The following is a 6,000-nucleotide window of genomic DNA, read 5'->3' as shown; positions in this document are numbered from 1 at the left end:
ATTACCATCACCAATAAATAATATATAAAAAGATTACACGGGGGGAGGGGTATTAACACTACACAGGGGAATTATTTACACTGTCGTCTTCTCCTGAAGACTCTGGATCCTCTCGGTGCTCTCGTGGTCTCTCGACGAATCCTTCGACAAGCTGAGTCTACCCCGGACACAGGCCAGCCAAAACACAGTTCCACTGGGGCACCGCCGTGGAGGCCGTCAACCACAAGTCCAGCAAACTGCTGGCAGGTTCCGGATCAGCAACGCTGTTCAGGCCACTCCACGAGCGATACTAGGGTAGCGCCCTAGTCAGGAGCCTCGTGTGATACCACAGATCACTCTCCTGTCCACAATACCCCAGTGGTCAATCGTCGCCAACAGTCGGTCCCGGGTACGACAATCCTTCAACTGCCACTTCACTGGCAGGGTAACATCACAGTGTTCCTCCGGGAGGCGACTCACAGCTGCTGCAGCAAAGCACTTGGTATGGGGACGACTGCCTTCGGTAGACTGACTCAACTTCCCTTACAGCAGTCCCAGGTCGACTCTGTAAGCAGACACGTCATCAATAACAGGGAGACACCAAAGCACCCCACTTACAGGCTCAGACACAAACGCCCGACGTATCCACTCCATAGATGGCGTTGTCGTCTGAGCACCACCTCACCAGAGGTCAGCAGCGGCGGTGTTGTGGGCAACACAGGACTGGAAACTGGCCCTCGTAGCCAGTACGCCTCGTCCTCACCAGGTGTCGTCGTCCATTTGGAGGGGGTTTTGGGAGCTGACCCACAGATGGCGTGGTCGTCACTGCTCCGTGCTCGGACGCTGGATCCGGGTCCATAACAACATCTCTCACTACTGCCCACATCCCACACAGCTGCCCACATCCCACACTCCTGCCCCACATCTCTCACAGCTGCCCACATATCTCAAAGCTGCCCCGCATCTCTAACAGTTGCCCACATCTCACACAGCTGCCACATCCCAAACAGCTGCCCATAACTCACACAGACACACATAACTCACACAGGTGCCCACATCTCTCACAGCTGCCAACATCCCACAATGCTGCCCACATCCCTCACAGCTGCCCACATCCCTCACAGCGGCCCACATCTCACACAGCTGCCCACATCCCACTCAACAGCCCATAACTCACACATATGCCCAACACTCACACAGCTGTCCACATCTCTCACAGCTACCCACATCCCACACAACTGCGCACACCTCTCACAGTTGATCACATCACACACACAGCTGCCCACATCCCACACAGATGCCAGTAACTCACAACGCTGTCCACATCTCTCATAGCTACCCACATCCCACACAGCTGCGCACACCTCTCACAGCTGATCACATCACATACAGCTGCACACATCAAACACAGTTGCCCACATATCTCACAGCTGCCCACATTTCTCACAACTGCCCACATTTCACTCAGCTGCCCACGTCCTACAAAGCTGACCATATCTCTCACAGCTGCCCACATCACTCAGAGCTGCCCTGCATCCATAACAGCTGTCCACATCTCACACAGCTGCCCAAATCCCCTACAATAGCCCATACCTCACACAGATGCCAATAACTCACACAGCTGTCCACATCTCCCACAGCTACCCACATCCCACACAGCTACCCACATCCCACACAGCTGCCCACATCCCACACAGCTGCCCATATCCAACACAGCTGCCTACATCCCACAAAGTTACCCACATTCCTCACAGCTGCTCACATCTCACACTGCTGCAAACATCTCACACAGCTGTCCACATCTCTCACAGCTGCCCACATCTCTCACAGCTGCCCCGCATCCCTAACAGCTGCCCACATATCACACAGCTGCCCACATCACTCACAGCTGCCCAAAACTCACACAGATGCCACATAAATCACACAGCTGCACACATCTCTCACAGCTGCCCGCATCCATCACAGCTGCCCACATCCCCCACAGCTGCCCACATCTTTCACAGCTGCCTACATCTCTCACAGCAGCCCCGCATCCCTAACAGCTGCCCACATCTCACACAGCTGCCAACATCCCACACAACTGCCCATAACTCACACAGATGCCTATAACTCACACAGCGGGCCACATCTCTCACAGCTGCCCACATCCCACACAGCTGCCCACATCCCACACAACAGCATTTCCTCACATAGATACCAATAACTCACACAGCTGTCCACAACTCTCATAGCTACCCACATCTCAAACAGCTGCGCACACCCCTCACAGCTGCCCACATCCCCCACTGATGCCCACATTCCACACAGCTGCCCACATCCCTCACAGATGCCCACAACCCTCACTGCTGCCCACATCCCACACAGCTGCCCACATCCCACACAGCTCCTGCACATCCTTCACAGCTGCCCACATCCCACACAGCTGCCCACATCCTACACAGTTGCCCACATCCAACACAGCCCCCCGTATTCCACACAAATGTTCACATCCCACACAGCTGCCCATATCTCACACAGCTGCCCACATCTCACACTGCTGGTAACATCTCACACAGCTGGCCAAATCCCACACAGCTGCCCACATCCCTAACAGCTGCCCACATCTCACACAGCGGCCCACATCCCACACAGCAGCCCATAACTCACAGATGCCCATAACTCACACAGCTGCCCACATCCTACTTAACTGCAGCAACCCACACAGCTGCCCACATCTCACACAGCACGCCACAACCCACACAGCTGCTCACATATCTCTCAGTTGAACACATCTCTCACAGCTCACACAGCTGCCCACATCCCACACAGCTGCCCACATCTTTCACAGCTGCCCACATCTCTCATAGCTGCCCCGCATCTCTAACAGTTACCCACACCTCACTCAGCTGCCACATCCCACACAGCTGCCTATAACTCACACAGATGCACATAACTCACACAGCTGCCCACATCTCTCACAGCTGCTCACATCCCTCACTGCTGCCCACATTCCACACAACTGCCCACATCCCTCACAGCGCCCCACATCACTCACTGCGGCCCACATCCCACACAGCTGCACACATCCCTCACTGCTGCCCACATCCCACACAGCTCCCCACATCCCACACAGCTCCCCACATCTCACACACCTTCCCCACATCCCACGTAGCTGATCACATCACACACAGCTGCCCACATCCCACACAGATGCCCACATCCCACACAGCTGCACACATCCCTCACTGCTGCCCACATCCCACACAGCTCCCCACATCCCACACAGTGGCCCACATCCCACTCAGCCCCCCACATCTCACACAGCTCCCCACATCCCACGTAGCTGATCACATCACACACAGCTACCCACATCCCTCACAGCTGCTCACATCTCACACTGCTGCAAACATCTCACACAGCTGTCCACATCTCTCACAGCTGCCCACATCTCTCACAGCTGCCCACATCTCACACAGCAGCATTTCCTCACATAGATACCAATAACTCACACAGCTGTCCACAACTCTCACAGCTACCCACATCTCAAACAGCTGCGCACACCCCTCACAGCTGCCCACATCCCCCACTGATGCCCACATTCCACACAGCTGCCCACATCCCTCACAGATGCCCATAACCCTCACTGCTGCCCACATCCCACACAGCTGCCCACATCCCTCACAGCTGCCCACATCCCACATCCCTCACAGCTGCCCACATCCCTCACAGCTGCCCACATCCCACATCCCTCACAGCTGCCCACATCCCTCACAGCTGCCCACATCCCTCACAGCTGCCCACATCCCACATCCCTCACCGCTGCCCACATCCCTCACAGCTGCCCACATCCCACATCTCTCACAGCTGCCCACATCCCACACAGCTCCTGCACATCCTTCACAGCTGCCCACATCCCACAGGGGGAGGCTGTTCCATGGGTGTGAGGACCTGTGAGGTGGATAACAGGGTCTCAGAGGATACTGGTATGAGGGGCGGGGGATCCAGTGAAGTGGAAGGGACAGGGAGGGTATGAGGTGAAAGGGGAGGGAGGACGGGAAGGAAAGGGGGGGGAGGGAGGACTCGGGAGGAAGGGAGTGGTAGAAGGGTGGGGATTGGGTGTGGGGGGGATGGAGATTTGGCTGAACATTTGAGTGGGGGCAGGGAGGGTTTGGGGTAGGGGGGTTTTCTATGCAGAGGAGGGAGGCGGGGATGTCCTCCCTTCTGGTGTTACTGGGTAGCTGGTTGTGGGTGTCCCCCTGGCCTCTGGGGGTGTTGTGTTGGGAGCTGTGACTTCCTGGTTTTTCCCTCTCGCCCTGTGCCTCTTCCTTGCTTCTGACGCCACGGCTCTCTCCTCCCTTGTCATGTCTCTCTGGAGGAATACATTTTTTTAATTTTCCCACATTTTTCAGGGAGCTCTTCCTTGATAGGATCTTCTCCTTTGTGCTCTCGTTTGCAAACACTATCTTTATCATTCGGTCTCGGTCTTTGTTGTTCCAATCTAGCCTGAAAACCTTCTCAATGCTATGCTCAGCCTCTTCCATGTCTAGTGCCTTTAGTACTTCATTCACAGCTGCTTTGTCCTTGTCATTCCACTCTGTCCTATTAGAGCCTTCCTGCTCTTTAATACCCACAGCAACCACTGATCTGTTCCTTTCCAGCAGTTGGCTAGTGGAGCGTGCCACCTCCTGTGAGGTGGCTGCTTTCATGGCCACCTCCATCACTGCAGTCATTACATCAGAGTTATTTTTTTTAGTATTTCCGCAAATGTTGCTTTTATTGTGGCATTCTCATCCAAAAAACTATTACCACCTTCTCCCTAGATGGTTTTCAGATTCTCAGCCTCGATACCATTCTCTTTGAGGGCTCTAATCTCCTCCTTTGCTGCTGTCAGCTCTCTTTTCAGGTTGCTTATTTCGTTCTTCATTTCCTGCATCATTTCTTGCATCTCACTCTTGATGTCCTCCAGAAACTGGGCGAATATTTCCTTCATTTCGTCATCTTGGCTCTTCCCTGTTCCCCTGGTACCTCTGGCTGCCATGCGTGACCCTGTTCCTATAGTTGTGCCGTGATAGGATTTGTCAGGAGGGCAGAGCGGGATGGGGGAGGGAGAGAGAGAGAGAGAAAGAGAGAGAGAGAAAGGGAGTGATAAAGGGAGAGATAAATTTTTCCGACCCTTCCACTGAAGTGAGAAGAAAGTAGAAGGGGAGGGGGGGAGGAGATGGAGAGAGAGGCGGGAGGGAGAGAGGGAGAGAGAGGAGAGGGAGAGAGATGGAGAGGGAGAGAGCGGGTGAGGGAGAGAGCGGGTGAGGGAGAGAGGGGGGGAGGTGTGTGTGTGTGTGTGTGGGGGGGGGGCAGAGAGGGAGGGGGAAGGAAAGAGAGGGAGAGAGAGAGAGAGAGAGAGAGAGAGAGAGAGAGAGAGAGAGAGAAAGAGAGAGAGAGAGAGAGAGAGAGAGAGAGAGAGAGAGAGAGAGAGAGAGAGAGAGAGAGAGAGAGAGAGAGAGAGAGAGAGAGAGAGAGAGAGAGAGAGAGAGAGAGAGAGCAGGAGATAGTGGGAGAGATAGTGGGAGAGAGAGAGTGGGAGAGATAGAGAGAGAGAGTGGGAGAGATAGAGAGTGGGAGAGAGAGAGAGTGGGAGAGAGGGAGTGGGAGAGGGAGAGAGGGGGAGAGAGTGGGGAGGGGAAGAGTGTGTGTATGGGCGATGCTGGGGACTGGGGGTGGGGGGGGTGGAGATGGCGACCAGGCCAGGTCAGGTCAGATGGGGAGGTCAAGGGGGGATAGTAAGGTCCTGATCCCAGGTGTTAATGCCTTTTCCCCTGACTGAACGATTGTGTGTGTGTGTGTGTGTATGTGTACTCACCTATATGTACTCACCTATATGTGCTTGCAGGATCGAGCATTGACTCTTGGATCCCGCCTTTCGAGCATCGGTTGTTTACAGCAATGACTCCTGTCCCATTTCCCTATCATACCTGGTTTTAAAATTATGAATAGTATTTGCTTCCACAACCTGTTCCTGGAGTGCATTCCATTTCCCCACTACTC

This window comes from Procambarus clarkii, chromosome 78, assembly GCF_040958095.1.
Source record: "Procambarus clarkii isolate CNS0578487 chromosome 78, FALCON_Pclarkii_2.0, whole genome shotgun sequence".
NCBI lineage: Eukaryota > Metazoa > Arthropoda > Malacostraca > Decapoda > Cambaridae > Procambarus > Procambarus clarkii.
This window is presented reverse-complemented; position numbering follows the sequence as displayed.